This window comes from Pelobates fuscus, chromosome 9 (assembly GCF_036172605.1).
Source record: "Pelobates fuscus isolate aPelFus1 chromosome 9, aPelFus1.pri, whole genome shotgun sequence".
Classification (NCBI taxonomy): Eukaryota; Metazoa; Chordata; class Amphibia; order Anura; family Pelobatidae; genus Pelobates; species Pelobates fuscus.
The window spans coordinates 77,200,398-77,224,750 of record NC_086325.1 but is presented as its reverse complement, the minus strand read 5'-3'; positions in this window follow the sequence as shown (position 1 = coordinate 77,224,750).

Below are 24,353 nucleotides of genomic sequence, written 5' to 3'. Positions count from 1 at the left end.
CAGTGCATGGTGGGAGAAATCCCCTGGAATTACTGTCTGGAAACCCCTTGCATGGGGAACTGTATAAATATGCTGCCTGTGAATAAACCGAGTTAGTTGACTCCCAAACTGTGTTTCGTCCGGTTATTGGGAGGATTGGGAAATACTGACGGTGATGGTATCAGATGTACAGGATTATCTAATGGCGACCAGCACACCAGCAACCCCGCCTAGGGCAGAGTCTGTTACTGCCTCCACCTACGGACAGGTCAAGCCCAAAGTCCCACATCACGCCTTTAAAGCGTTTTGTGAAGAAAAGGACGAAATCGATGGGTATTTGCAGGACTTTGAGCGTCTGTGCGATCTGCACGATTTGGAGCCCGCAGTATGGGTGCCGCTGCTGGCAGGCAAATTATCGGGTAGGGCAGCTGAAGCCTACCGTGCTGTACCCCGAGAGGACAGTAAGGATTACCCTAAAGTAAAGAGGGCAATCTTGGAGAGGTATGCTATTACCCCAGAGGCATACCGGCGGAAATTCCGGGGCCTGCGCAAGCCTGAGAAAGATTCTCATGCAGAATGGGCGCACAAGCTGGACCAAGCATCGCTAGGCTGGATACAGGCCAGCAACGCCACTAACATGGAGGAGTTGAGGCAGTTAATGCTGCTGGAACAATTTTTTAATGGTTTGTCCCCAGAAGCACAAGAATGGGTGAGAGACCGGAAACCACTCACCCTACCCGAAGCCGCTAAATTGGCGGATCAGCATTTTGATGCCAGGAGACATCACGGGGCCCAAAATAAGACTCTCCCTCGGATTACAGGGCCACCCAATAATTTTACCCCTACCGGCCCCACCGCACCCCTGCACAGGCCGGCACTGAATACTCCACCAGCCCCCTCCCGATACAACGGCAGGGCTAACATTCAGTGTCACACCTGCAAGCAGTGGGGGCACATTTCTCGAGAGTGCACCCAAAACCGGAGCCGGCAAGCTTGGAATCAGGTGCGACAAAATTTGGCACCCAGGGCTGCTGCGCACCATTATCAGGTAGCACCCGCCACCCAAGACGTGCTGAGCGCTCAAATTGAGGAGCCGCTAGGGGTGCTGCACGAAGTAATGTCAGTCCGAGCCACCGACAACCGACAGCACCATCGGCAGCTAGTGACCCTGGAGGGAAAGGAGGTGCAAGGGCTCCGGGATTCGGGAGCCACTTTAACTTTGGTTGCACCACATTTGGTACCAGGCGCAACCCACACTGGCGGCTCCGTGGCAGTACGGGTGGCCGGGGGAGCAGTATACCGGCTACCTACTGCCAAAGTTCATTTGGATTGGGGTGTGGGGGAGGGGACCGTAGAAGTGGGGCTGATGCAGAATTTACCTGCCGATGTTGTACTGGGGAATGACTTGGGCCAAATGACGTCCGCTTTTATTCCCCAGACTCCGTACCAGGAGGCCCTTCCCGTAACCACCCGGCAACAGGCTCGCACCACGGCCACACCAACGCACTCTGAGGCTCAGGTAAGAGACCATGTTCCCCAACTGACCCCCATGTCCTGGGATACCCCGACTACCTTTGCGGCCGAAGTCCAGACCGATCCCACTCTCCAAGTATATAGGGACCGGGCACAAACCGACCAAGCAGGGTTAGAGGGGGAGCGGTTCATCTGGGAGAGAGAGCTGCTATACCGTGTCACGGCCAAAGATGTGGGGGGGTCTGTCACCTTAACTAATAAACAACTAGTGGTACCCCAGAAGTATAGACAGGAGCTGCTGCGAATTTCTCATGACATCCCCTTGTCAGGACACTTAGGGATGACCCGTACCCGATACCGTTTGACCCATGCCTTCTTTTGGCCCGGGATCTCTCAGGACGTGCGCCAATATTGCACCTCCTGCGACGTCTGCCAGCGGGTAGGTAAACGAGGGGATCGCCACAAAGCCAGACTATGCCCCCTGCCCATCATAGCCGAACCCTTCAGCCGAGTAGCAGTGGATATCGTAGGTCCCCTGCCAAAACCCAGCCCCTCTGGCAAAAGGTACATCCTAACGGTAGTGGACTACGCCACCAGATACCCCGAAGCTGTGGCCCTCTCTAATATTCACGCTGAGACCGTAGCCGAAGCATTAATGAAGGTATTTTCCCGAGTAGGTTTTCCCCAAGAGATAATCTCGGACCGAGGTACCCAATTTACGGCCGAAGTTACTCAACATATGTGGAAGGTGTGTGGCATTAAGCCAATAGTTAATTCCGCCTACCACCCCCAGTCCAATGGACTATGTGAGCGGTTCAACGGGACGCTGAAGCAGATGCTTCGGACGTTCGGGGAAACCCACAAGGACTGGGAGAGGTTTCTGCCTCACCTACTCTTTGCCTATAGAGAGGTCCCCCAGGAGTCGACAGGCTTCTCCCCGTTTGAGCTACTGTTTGGGAGGAGGGTGCGAGGACCCTTGAACTTGATTAGGGAACACTGGGAGGGAGAGAGTACCACTAACGAAACCCCTATCGTATCATACGTCCTGGAGTTCCGGGACCGTCTGGAGGCGCTGACTCAGGCTGTACACACCAACCTCCAGGCGGCCCAGCAACGCCAGCGACGCTGGTACGATAGAGGAGCCAGGGACCGCAGATTTCAGGTGGGACAGAAGGTTTTGATCTTAAAACCCGTCCGCACAGATAAGCTGCAGGCCATCTGGCAAGGCCCATACCAGGTAGTGGAGCAGCGATGCGACACTACCTATGTGATCGGCCCCTGCTCAGGGGTAGGGAAGAGACGCATGCTTCACGTGAACATGCTCAAGCCCTACCATGAGAGGATAGAGGATGTGACGGCAATCTGTGCCTCCTCCTTAGAGGATCAGGAAAATTTACCCTTACCCGACCTACTAGAACCCGAGGAGCAGATAGAGCCCTCCCGGGGAGTTCAGCTGGGGGAGCGGCTAAGCCCCCAGGAGCGTGCCCAGGTACAGGCGCTGATTGTCGCAAAGGGGACTACCTTCTCCAATTTACCTGGATACACTCCGCTAGCCACCCACCGAGTGGAGACCCCGGGGCAGCTCCCTATGCGCCAGGCTCCATATCGGGTTCCAGAATCCGTCCGTACCCATATGAAAGCCGAGCTAGACGAAATGTTGCAGCTAGGGGTTATCGAACCCTCCGATAGCCCCTGGGCATCGCCGGTAGTCCTGGTACCTAAAAAGGATGGCACCACCCGATTCTGTGTTGACTACCGGAGGCTAAATGACAAGACGGTGTCTGACGCCTACCCGATGCCCCGGATAGACGAGCTGTTAGATAAGATGGCACGGGGCCAGTATCTCACTACCATTGATTTGTGTAAGGGATACTGGCAAATTCCCCTAGCCGATGATGCCATCCCCAAGTCGGCGTTTGTCACTCCGTTTGGCCTGTACCAGTTCAAGGTCATGCCTTTCGGAATGAAAAACGCTCCGGCTACCTTTCAGCGGATGGTAGATCGGCTACTGGATGGTTTTCAGGAGTATGCCTGTGCCTATCTAGATGATATAGCCATTTTTAGTCAGACCTGGGAAGACCACATACACCACATAGGGGCGATCCTAGATCGCATTGGGGAGGCTGGGTTAACCCTAAAACCTAGCAAGTGCCACATAGGTATGGCCGAGGTACAGTATCTGGGCCACCGTGTAGGGTGTGGGCAGCAGAGACCCGAGCCAGCCAAGATTGAGGCCGTAGCCAAGTGGCCTACCCCCAGGACTAAGACCCAGGTGCTGGCGTTCTTAGGGACAGCCGGCTATTACAGAAAATTTGTCCCTGACTATAGCACCCTCGCCAAACCCCTAACCGACCTGACGAAAAAGAACCTTCCCCGACTGGTTGTCTGGGCCCCAGAGTGTGAGCAGGCATTCCAACAACTCAAGACTGCTCTCACCAATGCTCCTGTGTTAACTGCTCCTGATCCAACTAAAAGATTTCTTGTTCACACAGACGCTTCAATGTTTGGATTGGGGGCAGTACTGAGCCAAGTGGGAGCCGATGGCGGAGAACACCCCGTAGCCTATTTAAGCCGCAAATTGCTGCCTCGTGAAGTGAGCTACGCCGCCATCGAGAAAGAATGCCTGGCCGTGGTGTGGGCCCTTAAAAAGTTACAGCCCTATTTGTACGGACAACCTTTTTCCTTACTCACAGATCACAACCCGTTAGTGTGGCTAAACCGTGTGTCTGGAGACAATGCCAGGCTGCTGCGCTGGAGCTTGGCGCTGCAGCCCTTTGACTTTACTATCCATTACCGGCCAGGAAAACAAAACGGTAACGCTGACGGGTTATCCAGACAGACTGAACTCGAGAAGTGATCTGTGAGTACTCTCCCGGACATCCCCAAGCCGATCCGTTGGGATCAGACTGTGTATGCCGGCTTGGTTCTGGGGGAGCATTGTGGCAAAACTAGCCACTTCTGGACTGTAGTTATTAAAGGTTGTCCGTAGGCTGAATATGTACTGTGTATTTTAACCTGTGTATGTACCGTATGGTGGCCGTTCGCATGCTGGCAGCCGTAGGCTGCCAGCACACCAAGCATTCATACAACGAAACACGGCTATCCCGGCCGTTCGCCGTACGAATACGGGCTCCCCAGGTCGACCACACATTCCCAAGTCGTATGGTACCAATTCACCGATTGCAACATTGTTGCAATCGGTAATTAAGGGCTCTCCGAGGTGGCCGTCGATCCACTACCGACCATGCGGCGGTCGGCCATCTTGGATCCTTTGTCCCTGCAGCGGTGTTCGGTCGTCGAGAGCCTGGAACTGAAAACGGCTACTCGATGATTGGAACGCCGCTGGACTTCCAGAGCGTTCGGGAGTCCCGCGTTCGGTACATTGTATGTCCCGTACTTATTCGGTACTTTTAAACTCACTTTAATGTTTTATTGTATTATGTGCGGCGTTCGGTCAATTCAGCTGGGATCGGAGCGGTATTCTCACAAAGTGTGCGCTCCGACCTCAGCTATCTACCGAACGTTCAACTATTGCAAAGTACCGAATATTGTGTAATTTCTGTATTTTAATGTCAATTGTCGGTTTTGCTGCACGAGGAGATAATCCACTTAGTCGTCCATTTTAGTGGGAGTATCTTTCTCGTGCAGCAAGGCCTGTTGGGAAAGTCACAGTGCATGGTGGGAGAAATCCCCTGGAATTACTGTCTGGAAACCCCTTGCATGGGGAACTGTATAAATATGCTGCCTGTGAATAAACCGAGTTAGTTGACTCCCAAACTGTGTTTCGTCCGGTTATTGGGAGGATTGGGAATATTGCCTTGCTTTCTACTCTGACTGTGGATTTCCTAGATGTACCAACGGATATCGTATGCTGATACATTGCATTCCGTTACAATCACCTCCACTGGCTTTACATCTCCAACACAAATCAGAGACATTCTGATATATCTTGGCCAAAACACTAGGTATTAAATAGAGTCTATTGATGATTTTAAATTGTAATTCTGTTAAATTCAAATAGTTTATAGTTTTTAAAACGTCCATGCATAAGTCCATTCTGTTCCTGATTTTTTTTTATTTAATTCCTTTTCCCATTTTTTAAGTGTTGGAAATGTTTGAGGAGATTCAGACATTCTCAGAATATTGGCACATTTTTTAAAAAGATTTTTCATCTCATAGCCTGTAGTACGTTTTCCTAAAGCCTCATACATTTCAAAATTTTCTGCATGGCAAAAGGATTTCAAAATCTTAGAAAATGAAAGTGTTCAATTGGTGGTAAGGAAAAACTATTTCTGATCATTTCAAATGTCATGAACCTAGGACCTGTCATTACATCTGCAATTTTCTCAATACCAGAGTTGGTCCATCAATCTAATTTTAAATCTTTAATGTTATGTGCTAGGATTTTAAAAGGTAAGGATTTAATTATATATTTATTTTTTATTTTCATATCGGTTTTTATCTTCAGCCACATTTTGAGAAAATAATTCACTACAATACTTCCAGAACTAAGTTTGAGAAGGGACGAGTTTGACTAACAACAATTTTTATACTTCACTTTTTTCATAACCTCATACCAACGTTCTTTTTCGGATCAAGGCATTTGTGCAATAATGATATGATGAAATTATATAAAAACCTCGCTTTATAGTGTTGTTGGATTAATGGGAAACCCTCCCCCACCTGTGGTTTTTTCAAGGCTAGGTATTTACAGGTCATTCTTGTTTTTTTGCCTTGCCATACGAATTTTAGAAATGTGTGTTGAATCATCATTAGCCAACTCTCCGGGATGGGGAGAGGTATCATTCTCATCATGTAAAGCCACTTTGGTAATATATATGGTTTTATAGTGTTTACTCTAGCCCACCAAGAGAATTCCAACAATTTCCACTCTTTCAACGATTTATTTGTTTGTGAAATTAAAAAGAAGAAATTACATTCAATTATCCTAATTGGGTCGGACCATACTTTAATGTCCAAGTACGTAAATTAATATTCTTCCCCCCCTCCCCCCCCAAAAATCAAATTTTTCTTTAATTTTGTTTTTAACCTTGTTAGAGAAAATTCTTCTATTGCTTTTTTTAGTTGTCTAACTGATTGCACCGGATCTTGCAATGTTAAAACTACATCATCAGCATACATATTTATCTTGATGTTACTTGAGTTGGGATTAAAACCTAAGATTCCATCATTTTGTCTTATGGCTGCAGCTAGCAGTTCCAAAGACAAAATATAAAGTAAAGGAATTAGGGGGCACCCCGTCTAGTTCCGTACGTTAAGGGGAACCAGCCAGATGCAAAACCCTGACCCAATACCCTAGCACTCAGCAATGTACATAATGCTTTTATTTGATCAAGGAACCTACCCTCCATTCCAAACGCCGACATTCAGCAAGGGAGTCCCCAATGCCTGTACGGCATCCAGAATGTCTATGAGTCTTCTAATGTTATGAATTGCTGATCTGCCCGGGATAAATCCCACTTGGTCTTGATTTATCAGACTATTAAATATTGTTTTCATTTTCACTGCCAACATAGAGGAATAGAGTTTAATGTCTATGTTCAGCAGAGAGATGGGTCGGTAATTAACAAGTTCTGGGTCTTTGTGTTGTTTTGGTATCGGAGCAATATTTGCCTGCAATAGTTATTTGGGAATATTAGTTGAATGACCAAAGGTATTAAACGTTTCCAACAGATCTGTTTTAATGTTATTTTTCATTAACTTATAAAAAAGATTATTAAATCTACCTGGCACAGGTGTTTTTTGTTTTTGTTTTTAATTTATCAATACAAGTTATCAGTTCTATATCTGTAATTGGTTTATTTAGAAATACTAATTGGTTTTGTTATTTCGTTTTGGTAGAGAGATATTATTAAAAAAAAGTTACTTATATTTGTTTTAGATGATCTGTTTGTTAAATTGTACAGTTTTTGATAGAATGTACTAAAGGCGTACCTATTTTCTCTGGTCTCAATAGCTTTGCACCATTATCGATTATTTTATTAATGACTCTTTTTACTCTTTCTTTTTTTAGACAATTGGACATTCGTTTTTCAGCTTTATTCCATAGATCAGGGCTAGGCAACCTTCGGCACTCCAGATGTTGTGGACGACATCCCCCATAATGCTCTTACACCCATAATGCTGGCAAAGCATTATGCGTGGGGTAGTCCAAAACATCTGGAATGCCAAAGGTTGCCTATGCCTGCCCTAGATGGTACCATTCCCTTTTTATGAAATGTAAAGTTTTATTAGCCTGTCTAATTAATTTATCATTAATTAATTTTTCAATATCTGATATTTTATTAGTTGTAATGAGGGAGCTAATTTGTTTTGATAATCTAAATCATCTAGGTTTATACATAGCTGTGCTAAGTTTATACATTTTTCTTTATTAAGTTTTTTTTCTTTAGATGTTAAGTTTATCAAATGGACTCATATAACGCATATTTACTCATATAACGCATATTTTCGCATATTTTCACTAAAAAACAAGTCTGTTAGATCTTGAATGTGTTTCCCATTTATGTCATTCAATTTCCATTCTGGTATATATTTTTTAATATTATCATCTAAAGCCATAAGTATCGGGTTATGGTCAGACCATGAAGTCGTAGTGATAAAAAATCTTTTTAATGACTTTTGCTATAGATCTATCACCTAATACCAAATCAATTCTAGAATATGAGTTAAATGACTTGGAAAAACACGAGAAATCTTTTTCGTTGGGATGAAAGATCAACCAGCAGTCTAACAAAGCATGCAGGTTAATGACTTCAGATAATCTTTTAGCATTATTCACTAATACTATTTTGTATTTTTTTAATCCAGTGATCGTTTGTCTTAATCTGGATCTAGAATACAATTGAAGTCACCCATTATTACAACCTGTCCTACTTTAATACGATCAAATTTATACAGGATTTTTTTAATAAATGAAATTGGTGATGTATTTGGAGCATATATGTTAGCTAACATATATTTTTGGTTATTCATTTCACATACTAAAATAATAAATCTGCCTTCACTATCCAAAACTTGATAAATAATTTTCAAATCAATCTCTTTTTTTTTTGTTAGAGTTGCACTTATAACTGAGGGAAAACATTTTGAGTTACATTTATGTTTGTCCTCCATAGTCCAATGAGTTTCTTGGAGGGCCCCAATGTGGATGTGTTCTCTTTTCGTGTAATTTAATATTGTGAATCTTTTAAAATGTGAATTGATTTCCTGCGCGTTAACAGTAGCCTGTCTAATAACCATATTTGAACCGAATTCTCCTCTCTTCTGGAGGGACTAGGAAACTCGTCGCTTTACAACACAGAAATAACATAAAACAAGGACTCAATTGATTAACAATGCCTGCTTGAAATATATAAACAGACATTCCAAGCCATTCGTTGGACATACTCTCATCTACTGGAGAATCACTCTGCCTAACACACTTGTCGGCAATTGCCTCCTTGGAGTGTCGACTAAAACCCTTGTCTATGCCTTACTGATCCTGAAAAAACAGTGGCCTAGCCCCCTAGGCCCTAGTTGTTTGGCCCTTGTATTCCTTTACTAGGTTCCTATTCTTCAGTTTTTGAACAAAGGAGAAGAGAAAAAAAAACATTAGTAAAATGCTTAAATTCCCTTGGTTAGAAAGCTACTGGTGTTTACTATCCCTTATCATTTACTGATGAGTAGTATTCAAGAAATGCATGTGTATACATGTGTATTGTGTTTAAAAATCAAGTGTTTACTACCAACAATTTATTTTTCTGTGTTAGAGATTTCTACAAAAAGTGTAAATTTATATTTAATTCGCTGTGTAGTTAGACGTGATTCCTAGATATGTGAAATTAGTTTCAGTCCGAATTTAAATTCGGACAAATTTCGGCAATTGGGAGATTCGGATGCTTCCAAATGTCCGAATTGCCGAAGTGATGAATTGCTGAATTTCCGAAGTGCCGAAGTGATGAATTTCCAAAGTGCTGAACCGAACCAAATTGCCAAAGTCCTGAATTGACGAAGTTTAGAATTGCGAAAGTGCCGAATTTCGGAAGTGCCGAACCGAATTGCCGAATTTTGCGAAGGAGAGGAAGGAAAATTAAGGGAATGATGACAGGAATTTAACCCTAACCCTACTCCTAATCTTAGCCCTAACCCTACCCCTAACCCTAAACCTTACCCCAACCTTCCTATAGCCCTACTCCTAACCCTAGTAGGGTTAGGGTTTGTGGTAGTGGTAGAATTAGGGGTAGGGTTAGGATTTGGGGTAGAGGTAGGGGCAGGGTTAGGGTTAGTGGTAGAGGTAGGGCTAAGGGTAGGGTTAGGGGTAGGGTTAGGGGTAGAGGTAGGATTAGGGTTAGGGGTAGAGGTAGGGTTAGGGGTATGGAATAGCTGAAGTCTCGAATTCCCAAAGTGCCGAAGTCCAGAATTGCCGAATTCCAGAATTGCAGAGGTCCCAAATTTCGGAAGTGCCAAACCAAACGGAAGTGCCGAATTGCCGAATTTCTGAAGTCCGAACCAAACCAAATTGCCGAAGTGAAGACTTGCCAAAGTCCTGAATTGCCGAAGTCCTGAATTTTGGAAGTGCCGAACCGAACCAATTTTTTTGCCCATGCACATCCCTAGTGATTTCTTTAGTGTTGTCTTTCTCTTATAGGTATTTATGGTCTGTACCTTTACTTCCCAGTCTCAACGTGATATACAAAAAGTTACATTCTATTTTACCCCCCCTGTTTCTTTGTTGTGCTTTTTAATTTTTATGCCTTAACCATTTCCCCCGTTTAAACAAAAAAATTCATTACTAAATTTAACCTAGTAAAAGTGTGGTATTTTGTTTTTTCTTTATCTTTACTTTTCCTATCATTTCGGTTATCCACTGTTTCCTTCCAGAGAAACAAAACAAAAATGTGAGAAAATGCTTACATTTATCAAAACATTAATTTCCTTGTTGTTGCATTATTTATTTCTATATCTATTTTCAAGTCTATATATATAAACCATTACATTTTATAAATGTCACACACTGTGCACATCTACCTATACATGTGCCTATTTTCCCTTTCCCCCCATCCTTCCTCCACTCCTCCCGTCCTTCCCTTATGCACATACTTTATATTTTGATTCATCATACATCACCTTCTAATTCATTCCAAACCCTCTATTCTTGCTTATTACATATGACAACAATAAGAAAAAAAAAATGTTTCCTTTCTCCATTTCATGCTTTTCCTTTTTTTTTTTTTTTTTCTTAATTTAATTTACATTATTTTCTTGAAGCCATTGCTTCTGCGGTTTGTGAGAAATACACTTGTTGTCTTCAAAGGTTAAGTTCAGTTGTGTCGGAAAGCCCCAAAAATATTTTATTTCATGTTTTCTCAATATAGCTGTAAAGGGTGCAAATGCTTTCCTGTTCAATCTTGTTTGTGTCGAAAAGTCTTGAAAATGTTTTATTTGTGAAAAAGGTGAATCTTTTAAGTCTTTAGAAGCATTAGCACGTACCACTAGTGGATTGAAGCGGAATAAATGCAGGTGCATGATAACATCTCTTGGTACATGTTCTGGGATAGAATTAGGTTTCATGACTCTGTGGCTTCTTTCAATATAGTTGGTTTCTTTATTTGGTAAATGACACAAGAATTAAAATAAATCTTCACAGTAGTTTGTTGGAAGTTGGAAGCTGAGATATTTTCCGGAATGCCTCTTATTCTGAGGTTGTTTCTTCGTGACCTATCTTCAAGATCTCCAATTTTGTTTAGTAGATTTTCCGTTTTTTTCTTCTAGTATTTTCAACCTTTCCGTGTTGGTCTGCGTTTGAAGGGAGATGTAATCCATCTTCTCTTCCATTTTTTCAAATCTTTCTCCGATCATGACTGTCAGGTCCCCTGCCCCTGCGCCGCTCATGGTGACCTTGCTTACCTCACCACAGCGAGCGGTGTCATTTGGTCCCTGTCTCTAGACTGGCAGTGTCTGATGCTGCACGCTCCAGAGCAGCTTCCTTATATGTGTGCTGCACCCGGTCATGTGACCCAGCACACCGTGATGACCTCAGAGAACACAAGGGAGAGAAGAAACTCCTCCCACGGGTTGTGGTTAATACTAATCAGACACACCCTGTGTGTATATAAGCTAACCTCTCCCTTGCCTCAGTGCTCTGTTGTGGTCTTTAGTTTACCATTGAGCGTTGCACTTGTTATTTTGGATTTTCTGGTTACTGATATTTGGCTTTGTCTCTCGTTATTCCATCGCTCTGTTTCCCTTGACCTCGGCTTATGTTTTGACTATCCCTTTTTGCATATCCCAACCATTCTAAGGATTAGTATTGCAATTCTTTCTACTCTGTCCAGTCTGCGTGTTAAGGTTTCCCTAGTGAACGTTACATTGACTAGTTCACTTTTTATATCAGTAGAGGAGATGAGGAAGTTGTGCTTCAAAGCATTTAGCTAAGTGCTCTGCAGTGATGATAGTCGGTTTTGAGCACCGGTTTTCTAGCGACCCACTATCTGTTTTAGGCTCTTTATTTTCAAACAAGCTTGGATCATCCTGAATACTGGGCTGGGTACCTTTATCAGACAGAGATGAAAAAAATAGACACACTCTTCTTTCTTGTGGTACTTCATGGTTTTTGGGCTTTTTTGTGATTTTTTTATTATTCTGTGCTTTTTTTTTATGCCAGAATTGATTTCTTTCCTTTGCTCTTTCTTAACGTAGGAGAAGTTTTGTGTGATCTATTAATTTGGTCAAGATAATTGCTGTATAGTATTTACATACCTTAGCACATGGTAAACTGGTGTAAAATACGCAATATTGCCAAGAGAAAGAAAAAAAAACGGTTTTCACACAGAACTTAAAAACAGAGTAATCGACCCTTACTTGATAACAGGGTAAAGGTTACTTGGTACAGGGATAGTAAATTTCAGTTTTGCCTTTTCAGTCTTCTTGCTGCCACCTTTTTTTCTTTCTATCCTTCTCTTTCCCTCCTTCCCTATTGTCTTTTTTGGTCCCAGCTCATTTTCTTTAGCTAGTTCTCCTGAGCTCCACCACTGGTCATTCCCTTTTCCTTCCTCTTTGCTTGTGCATCTTGAAGCACTTAGTATATATATATATATATATATATATATATATATATATATATATATATATATATATATATATATATATATATATATATATTTTAACTGTTGGCTCTTAAACTGCTTATCCTAGCTGACTATCCTAACTCGCCAATTTTAGCATTCCTCTAAACTTCGTCCACCAGCTTGTACCAACCGGGTTTGGGTCGTAACTCTCATCCGGCACTGCTACCTAGACCTCCTCACCACAAAATAGATCGCAGACCCTCAACGTCCCAGCATCAGCGCTCTCTCGGAACCTGGCAAGGCTTCCCACGAGGCATAGGTGTACGTCATGATGCTACATCCACCTAATTCTCTGCCATTTAGGAGTTAAATAACTTGTGTTTTTGTTTATACAGCTCTAGGTACACCTCCCCTTCTGTGACTGACACAGCCTGCATAAAAAAAAGGATTTCATTTTCAATCAGATGTAACTTACTTCAAATGTTTTTAACTCCTGCTCTGTAAATTGAACTATAATTACACAGAGAAGGTTCCTGCAGGGTCTAGCAAGCTATTAGCAGAGCAGGAGATAAGAAATTCTAAATGAAAAAGAATTGGAAATAAAGGAAGTGTAAACATTTGATGACTTTTTCAAGGAAATGTTTAGGAAGGTTGTGCAAGTCACATGTAGGGAGGTGTGACTAGGGTTCCATAAACAAAGTGATTTAACTCCTAAATAACCAAGGATTAAGCAGTGAGACTGCAGGGGCATGATCTATACACCAAACTTCTTCATTCAGCTAAAGTTGTTTTGGTGACTATAGTGCCCCTTTAATTATCTATGGTGGTTGTCATTCTCTCCTTAGTTATGCAGCCCTTTTATCTGCCCTTGCCATGTAAATAAAAAATAAAGTCAGTAAATTACAAAAAACATAGATACACTTGCAAATGTACATTTACATTTGCATTCCTTCCCTATAAAACAATCAGGATTTCCCTTATACCTGATAGGTATAATCGTCAGGAGAAAATATACCACTGACAATTATTTTTTTAATTGATTATTAATGTGCACTGTAAATGTTCATATAGCTAAATGGCTGTGAAATGGTGTCTATTATAAGTGGTAGAGCTATTACTTTAATAAAAGTTAACCTAGAAACTCTATAAACAACAGGCACATAATAAAGTCAGATTTTTCAAGATTAATAAAGCAGCTTGTCTTTTGCATTTAATTTCACCAAAATGTTACTTGCTGTACCTATTCCACTGAAGAATGAATGATTAACTGAGTTTTAATTATTAATAAATCATGCTTTATTGCACCTGATGGAATGTATGTGTTAATATCTCCAGGATATCAAAAGGCTTAAAATATTTTACTGTTAACATAAAATACTTTTGTAAGCATCTACAATACCCATCAAAGGCACAGGTAATTAAAATTCACCGTATGCCAAAACTGTAAAATCAAATCAACGTATAAATGTCCAGAGTCAGTGAAAATAATGTCCCTGTTCTGATAGTTAATTGCCATTAACAAGCTCACATTTCTGTCTCCTTAAATCAACTCAAAGTCTTTTATTTACACTGTCACATCCTTAAAATGTATGCAAGCGGATAGAGACAAGCAGCTGTATGTATTTGCATGCACTAAAAAAAAAAATGTCCATCTACAGCGATAATTAAATTGTATCTGGTTAATTAAACATACAATGAATAAACATATAAAATATTACGCTGTGGACTTGCTATCTTTTCATCTGAATTTTCTTCAAAACTCAATTAATTTAATAAGAAAAGAGAGGTTCCCGGAGTAAATAGGTAAATAAGGATGATTGCAATACATATGTCATTGTTATCATAACATCTCATAATGAATGGAATTTTAACATGATATAAAAAATATTTAATGCACAGATCGGGATTATGTATAAAGAGTAATTAGGTGTCAACATTCTAAAATAGAAGGAACCAACATGAACAGTGGATTGGTTTCCACAGCAACTACTTCACTTATAAAACTATAAACTAACGAGTAACCACCGCTGCATCAACACACACAACTCAAAATGTTAACACTTAAAATGTTTGTGATCAAATCTTTGGGTTAACTGAATTATTTTTAAACTCAATTCCTATGCCTTAAAATTTCACTTTCCAACTTTTTGTATTAGAACCAAGGACAGGATTAAACAAAGACAATGTTCCAGTGTTACAGATCTAACAGCTTTGTATAAAAAAGTTGCCTCTTCATTCTATTGAATATAAAGATTAAAGATGTTTGTAATGATTCTCCAAAGCATTAAAAGATAAACGCCCTTGCAGAGCTACTCATTCTATATATTGAATAATTAAAATATGTCCACATACCTAAGATCGATTGAGGGTTAGTTTAGTTTTGATAATTATCTTTGTAAATGATGGCAATATCAGTTCATATAAGCTATCTATCTATCTATCTATCTATCTATCTATCTGTCTGTCTGTCTAGACCAGTGGGAGGCAACCTTCACTACTCAAGGTGTTGTGGATTACATCTTTCCCGGTGCTTTTCCAGCATTTTAACTGTAAGAGCATTAAGTGAGATGTAGTCCACATCATTTAAAGTGTCGAACGTTGCCTAACTCAGGTCTATGGCATTATCTTAGCAACCATTGCTTCTATAAAACCTGTATTAAAAACAAACATAGAGGCAAACACTAGAGATTAGAAGAGGAGGAAATGGGTAGAAGTATCATAAATAAGAAATATTTATATTTTTATTTTTTTTTATTAGCATGAACTCGAAATTTTTTTCTAGACGTTCCCTGTACTGCATCTCAGCCAAATGCCAATATTCAAACATAACAATATATGTCACAAGTAACATCAGCTGTCATCACAGCTACCAATGATTCCATATCCAATACCAGCGATTTAAATCACTAGGTAGAAACTGCAACACATTCCATGTCACCTTCCTGATCCCTTAACTCACCACATTTATTATATTGAAAGTTACATTTTTGTAATGGATTGCATGTCCGATCACAAACCGCACATGTAACAATAATGAAGTATTGCCTACATCCATATGCACTTCAAGCGTTCCCGTCTCAGCCTTTCTTTGAGAGCTACGAAGCACAGGCCAGCTGCAATACAATATACTCAATTTCTATGTAAAACCAATAACAAGCCTTTCCATTAATTTGCAAATCTTCAAGTATGCACAAAAGGTCACACCTGATGACAATAGAAACCCTATTCAACGAGATATAAAAGAATACAAAGATTATTGCAAAAATGAATAGAGAGAAGAATATATTAGTAATAAATGCTTGTTTTTTTCTTGTGTTGCTCTGCATAGAGCCCTGTCTTCCTAGTCTCATCTTGTTTAGCTGCCAGTTGAAAACAAAAAGAACACAATGTTAAAGGAGAACTGTCATTTATTATTAATTATACCATTGAATAAAACATTAAATATCACCTATAACTTGCACTAACCTTTTTTTTTATGTGATGCTCACTTTCTCTTAAATTCATATTAAAGATTAAATAAAAGACATACAAATTCAGTTCTGTCCAGGCACAGACAGGGCAAGCATGGAAAATGAGGAGTAGAGATAGAAACTTTGTTTCATTTCTCCTCTTCTAGGTATGCTTTCTCCATGCTGACTGCCAGGTTCAAAGGAAAAAAGCAATGACTGACAGGAAATATAAAAAAAAAAAATGGACAGAAGATGAGAAGGAAGTTAGACACATTAATTATCAATATGGCCTTTGAATTGTATTTGTTTATTTACAATCATGCTTCTGATCATTATTTCCTCTACCTCACTGATAATATGAACTGAACAGTTAGAATTATACAGATGCATTTTATGGCAAATACTACTTTTTTGGTGGACTTAACGTTTGTCAAATGAGTCATTGGTGTGTACATGGATGATCCTTTATGGAAGTTGGGTATTATTCTAGTGTTAATGACCAAGTAATCTAAAAAAATTTAAAGACGGGAGGCAAATATTTCCCCACCCTTTTCTTTTCCCTACTTCTAACTGGGGCATTGACTCTGCTTCCAGCTTCTGCTGGGCTTCGATTTATCAGATGTTTGTTTCTGTTGTTATCATTATTTTTCTATTGTTCTGTACAGCTCCTGCAATTTGTGATGCTTGTGTGCTGCGTTTGAGTATTGCTTGCCTTATGTGATTGCCACTATTATTAGACACCATACTTTCACAATGTTCTTTCTTTTAGTGTGAAAACTCTGTGTCACACCTCTGGACATCTTTTCGGCTCCGCCTGATTTCGTTTCCCTGTTTACATGGTTGAGGACACTATTCTGGTTTATTTGCTGGACTTACCATTCTTCATGTTTACATGGTTGACATTGATTGGTGTGGCTGCATCATAGAAAGAGAAAGTGGGAGGAGCTTCATTAGCCTTTGTTATTGATATCTATTCTGTGATTGGTTGATTTTTATTTTACATTGTTAACCAATTCCTTGCTGCTGGGAATTTTGAGTAAAGAAAGTAAAGCAAATATGAATCCTCCTGTCTTGCCATATAATGTTGACTGTTTTTACTATAATATATTTATCCTTTCATTTATACAATTTAGCATTTGCTTAATGACATTTAATTTAAACATAAGATCAAACACTTACACCAATACCTATTTTATTAAACTGACACTATAGGCAATCACACTACTTCACCTCAATGAAATGCTCTGGTTGCCATAATCCCACACACTGTAATCCTCCTGTTGGAAAACTGCAGTTGAAAATATTGCTGTTCGACAAAGTGGCAAGTTTTGTATTGCAGGATTTAGGTGCCTCTATTGACTATCACTCAGAAAGCTACTAGTGGCACTTCTGAGAGACCATCTGATCGGTGCAGTGTGGAATTCTGTCGTGCATGAGCACTAGCCTCCCACTGATTTCCTATGATGGCTTAGGTCATCGATCTCCATGATCTCAGCCAAAGAGTCGGGGCCAGCCACAGACAACAACGCTGCGAGGGAGAAAAGGTAAGTAAAAATACTTTTTTTCTCCTTGCAAGTGGTGGCTAGTAACGTAAATGGCCATCATGGCGCGCTGGTGACAGTAGTTATCAACTTCTCCCTTACAGGTAGAGCCTATAAGGGTAAGCTTATTCTCCACTGTCTCCCATAATTTATGCATCCCTCCCATTTACCCACCTACCGTATTACTTTTTGAATTATATTTTTATTGCTTGCTGCTGCTCGACGTCCACTTTCTCCATCCATCCCCTCGCCTGTCCAGAGTGCGCGTATGTCAGGATTACAGTATGATCCAGCACGTAGAATTGTGTAAAACAGAGGACCGATAAGTAGTGATGTCGCGTACACAACATTTTCGGTTCGCGAACGGTGAACGGGAACTTCCGCAAACATTCGCGAACCGGCGAACCGGGCGAACCGCCATTGACTTCAATGGGCAGGTGAATTTTAAAACCCACAGGGACTCTTTCTGGCCACAGAAGTGATGGAAACATTGTTTCAAGGGGACTAACACCTGGACTGTGGCATGCCAGAGGGGGATCCATGGCAAAACTCCCATGGAAAATTACACAGTTGATGCAGAGTCTGGTTTTAATCCATAAAGGGCAGAAATCACCTAACATTCTTAAATCACAATGGATATGGATTGACACCTGACATATGACATATTGACACCTTGACATATGGATTGACACCTGTCCTCAGAGACCCTGATACACACTGACACAGAGCAGAATAGGGACTATTCCCCCTACATAGGGTCACTTGGCAGATATGGATTGACACCTATCCTAAGGATCCCTGATACACACTGACACAGAGCAGAATAGGTACTCTTCCCCCTATATAGGGTCACTTGGCAAATATGGATTGACACCTATCCTGAGGATCCCTGATACACACTGACACAGAGCAGAATAGAGACTGTTCCCCCTACATAGGGTCACGTGGCAGATATGAATTGACACCTGTCCTCAAAGCCCCTGATACACACTGACACAGAGCAGAATAGAGACTGTTCCCGCTACATAGGGTCACTCGGCAGATATGTATTGACACCTGTCCTCAGAGACCATGATACACACTGACACAGAGCAGAATAGAGACTGTTCCCCCTACATAGGGTCACTTGGCAGATATGGATTGACACCTGTCCTCAGAGACCATGATACACACTGACACAGAGCAGAATAGAGACTGGTTCCCCTACATAGGTTCACTTGGCAGATATTGATTGACACCTGTCCTCAGAGACCATGATACACACTGACACAGAGCAGAATAGAGACTGTTCCCCCTACATAGGGTCACTTGGCAGATATGGATTGACACCTGTCCTCAGAGACCATGATACACACTGACACAGAGCAAAATAGAGACTGTTCCCCCTACATAGGGGCACTTGGCAGATATGGATTGACACCTGTCCTCAGAGACCCTGATACACACTGATACAGAGCAGAATAGAGACTGTTCCCCCTACATAGGGTCACTTGGCAGATATGGATTGACACCTGTCCTCAGAGACCATGATACACACTGACACAGAGCAGAATAGAGACTGTTCCCCCTACATATGGTCACTTGGCAGATATGGATTGACACCTGTCCTCAGAGACCATGATACACAATGACACAGAGCAGAATAGAGACTGGTTCCCCTACATAGGGTCACTTGGCAGATATTGATTGACACCTGTCCTCAGAGACCATGATACACACTGACACAGAGCAGAATAGAGACTGGTTCCCCTACATAGGGTCACTTGGCAGATATTGATTGACACCTGTCCTCAGAGACCATGATACACAATGACACAGAGCAGAATAGAGACTGGTTCCCCTACATAGGGTCACTTGGCAGATATGGATTGACACCTGTCCTCAGAGACCATGATACACACTGACACAGAGCAGAATAGAGACTGGTTCCCCTAAATAGGGTCACTTGGCAGATATTGATTGACACCTGTCCGCAGAGACCATGATACACACTGACACAGAGCAGAATAGAGACTGTTCCCCCTACATAGGGTAACTTGGCAGATATGGATTGACACCTGTCCTCAGAGACCATGATACATACTGACACAGAGCAGAATAGGGACTTTCCCCCCTACATAGGGTCACTTGGCAGATATGGATTGACACCTGTCCTAAGGATCACTGATACACACTAACACAGAGCAGAATAGGGACTGTTCCCGCTACATAGGGTCACTCGGCAGATATGGATTGACACCTGTCCTCAGAGACCATGATACACACTGACACAGAGCAGAATAGAGACTGTCCCCCCTACATAGGGTCACATGGCAGATATGGATTGACACCTGTCCTCAGAGACCATGATACACAATGACACAGAGCAGAATAGAGACTGGTTCCCCTACATAGGGTCACTTGGCAGATATTGATTGACACCTGTCCTCAGAGACCATGATACACACTGACACAGAGCAGAATAGGGACTGTTCCTCCTACATAGGGTCACTTGGCAGATATGGATTGACACCCGTCCTCAGAGACCCTGATACACACTGACACAGAGCAGAATAGAGACTGTTCCCCCTACATAGGGGCACTTGGCAGATATGGATTGACACCTGTCCTCAGAGACCATGATACACACTGACACAGAGCAGAATAGGGACTTTCCCCCCTACATAGGGTCACTTGGCAGATATGGATTGGCACCTGTCCTCAGAGACCATGATACACACTGACACAGAGCAAAATAGAGACTGTTCCTCCTACATAGGGTCACTTGGCAGATATGGATTGACACATGTCCTCAGAGACCCTGATACACACTGATACAGAGCAGAATAGAGACTGTTCCCCCTACATAGGCTCACTTGGAGAATATGGATTGACACCTGTCCTCAGAGACCATGATACACACTGACACAGAGCAGAATAGAGACTGTTCCCCCTACATAGGGTCACTTGGCAGATATGGATTGACACCTGTCCTAAGGATCCCTGATACACACTGACACAGAGCAGAATAGGGACTGTTCCCCCTACACAGGGTCACTTAGCAGATATGGATTGACACCTATCCTAATGATCCCTGATACACACTGACACAGAGCAGAATAGAGACTGTTCCCCCTACATAGGGTCACTTGGCAGATATGGATTGACACCTGTCCTCAGAGACCATGATACACACTGACACAGAGCAGAATATGGACTTTCCCCCCTACATAGGGTCACTTGGCAGATATGGATTGACACCTGTCCTCAGAGACCATGATACACACTGACACAGAGCAAAATAGAGACTATTCCCCCTACATAGGGTCACTTGGCAGATATGGATTGACACCTGTCCTAAGGATCCCTGATACACACTAACACAGAGCAGAATAGGGACTGTTCCCGCTACATAGGGTCACTCGGCAGATATGGATTGACACCTGTCCTCAGAGACCATGATACACACTGACACAGAGCAGAATAGAGACTGTTTCCCCTACATAGGGTCACTTGGCAGATATGGATTGACACCTGTCCTCAGAGACCATGATACACACTGACACAGAGCAGAATAGAGACTGGTTCCCCTACATAGGTTCACTTGGCAGATATTGATTGACACCTGTCCTCAGAGACCATGATACACACTGACACAGAGCAGAATAGAGACTGTTCCCCCTACATAGGGTCACTTGGCAGATATGGATTGACACCTGTCCTCAGAGACCATGATACACACTGACACAGAGCAAAATAGAGACTGTTCCCCCTACATAGGGTCACTTGGCAGATATGGATTGACACCTGTCCTCAGAGACCCTGATACACACTGATACAGAGCAGAATAGAGACTGTTCCCCCTACATAGGGTCACTTGGCAGATATGGATTGACACCTGTCCTCAGAGACCATGATACACACTGACACAGAGCAGAATAGAGACTGTTCCCCCTACATATGGTCACTTGGCAGATATGGATTGACACCTGTCCTCAGAGACCATGATACACAATGACACAGAGCAGAATAGAGACTGGTTCCCCTACATAGGGTCACTTGGCAGATATTGATTGACACCTGTCCTCAGAGACCATGATACACACTGACACAGAGCAGAATAGAGACTGGTTCCCCTACATAGGGTCACTTGGCAGATATTGATTGACACCTGTCCTCAGAGACCATGATACACAATGACACAGAGCAGAATAGAGACTGGTTCCCCTACATAGGGTAACTTGGCAGATATGGATTGACACCTGTCCTCAGAGACCATGATACACACTGACACAGAGCAGAATAGAGACTGGTTCCCCTAAATAGGGTCACTTGGCAGATATTGATTGACACCTGTCCGCAGAGACCATGATACACACTGACACAGAGCAGAATAGAGACTGTTCCCCCTACATAGGGTAACTTGGCAGATATGGATTGACACCTGTCCTCAGAGACCATGATACATACTGACACAGAGCAGAATAGGGACTTTCCCCCCTACATAGGGTCACTTGGCAGATATGGATTGACACCTGTCCTAAGGATCACTGATACACACTAACACAGAGCAGAATAGGGACTGTTCCCGCTACATAGGGTCACTCGGCAGATATGGATTGACACCTGTCCTCAGAGACCATGATACACACTGACACAGAGCAGAATAGAGACTGTCCCCCCTACATAGGGTCACTTGGCAGATATGGATTGACACCTGTCCTCAGAGACCATGATACACAATGACACAGAGCAGAATAGAGACTGGTTCCCCTACATAGGGTCACTTGGCAGATATTGATTGACACCTGTCCTCAGAGACCATGATACACACTGACACAGAGCAGAATAGGGACTGTTCCTCCTACATAGGGTCACTTGGCAGATATGGATTGACACCCGTCCTCAGAGACCCTGATACACACTGACACAGAGCAGAATAGAGACTGTTCCCCCTACATAGGGGCACTTGGCAGATATGGATTGACACCTGTCCTCAGAGACCATGATACACACTGACACAGAGCAGAATAGGGACTTTCCCCCCTACATAGGGTCACTTGGCAGATATGGATTGGCACCTGTCCTCAGAGACCATGATACACACTGACACAGAGCAAAATAGAGACTGTTCCTCCTACATAGGGTCACTTGGCAGATATGGATTGACACATGTCCTCAGAGACCCTGATACACACTGATACAGAGCAGAATAGAGACTGTTCCCCCTACATAGGCTCACTTGGAGAATATGGATTGACACCTGTCCTCAGAGACCATGATACACACTGACACAGAGCAGAATAGAGACTGTTCCCCCTACACAGGGTCACTTAGCAGATATGGATTGACACCTATCCTAATGATCCCTGATACACACTGACACAGAGCAGAATAGAGACTGTTCCCCCTACATAGGGTCACTTGGCAGATATGGATTGACACCTGTCCTCAGAGACCATGATACACACTGACACAGAGCAGAATATGGACTTTCCCCCCTACATAGGGTCACTTGGCAGATATGGATTGACACCTGTCCTCAGAGACCATGATACACACTGACACAGAGCAAAATAGAGACTATTCCCCCTACATAGGGTCACTTGGCAGATATGGATTGACACCTGTCCTAAGGATCCCTGATACACACTAACACAGAGCAGAATAGGGACTGTTCCCGCTACATAGGGTCACTCGGCAGATATGGATTGACACCTGTCCTCAGAGACCATGATACACACTGACACAGAGCAGAATAGAGACTGTCCCCCCTACATAGGGTCACTTGGCAGATATGGATTGACACCTGTCCTCAGAGACCATGATACACACTGACACAGAGCAGAATAGAGACTGGTTCCCCTACATAGGGTCACTTGGCAGATATTGATTGACACCTGTCCTCAGAGACCATGATACACACTGACACAGAGCAGAATAGGGACTGTTCCTCCTACATAGGGTCACTTGGCAGATATGGATTGACACCCGTCCTCAGAGACCCTGATACACACTGACACAGAGCAGAATAGAGACTGTTCCCCCTACATAGGGTCACTTGGCAGATATGGATTGACACCTGTCCTCAGAGACCATGATACACACTGACACAGAGCAGAATAGGGACTTTCCCCCCTACATAGGGTCACTTAGCAGATATGGATTGACACCTATCCTAATGATCCCTGATACACACTGACAAAGCAGAATAGGGACTGTTCCCCCTACATAGGGTCACTTGGCAGATATCGATTGACACCTGTCCTCAGAGACCTAATTGTGTAATAATTGTAATACTATTACCTATTATATAATATTGGCAGGGGCAAGGAAATTCCCTCTAAATAGATTGGTATAGGCAGAGAGTATGGAGATCGGAGTGATAAAGTGTCAATAAGGTGATATAAAGTAAAATGTATCACAGACACAAAGCCACCCTTTCTCTTAGCTAGTTTCCAGAAATGCTGGATAGGTAGAATGGATATAAAGACCCAGAGAGGTCTAAGAAGAATCCTCTAAACTAGCCCTAATCTCCTTAAACACCTTCAACGGTGTTCTAAGCTAAAGCTCAATCTAAACATTTAGATGACTGCCTGATTTCCCATCACAGATGCTGGCTAGGAATAACAGTGTGCAAGACAAAGAGGGGGTCTAAGTGCCCATAGTGCAGTAAAGTGTCCCTAGTGAAGTGAAAAAGAGAATAACGAGCTGCCGCCCAAGAGAATAACGAGCTGGCGCCCTATCAGGGGACGTGTATATGGCATCGATTTTAGGAACCGGTAGATGGAAAAAGATGCTTGGTCGGTCCTCGTACTTCAAATTTGGGGCACTGCGCGTGCAATCTAATGTGCCACCAGATA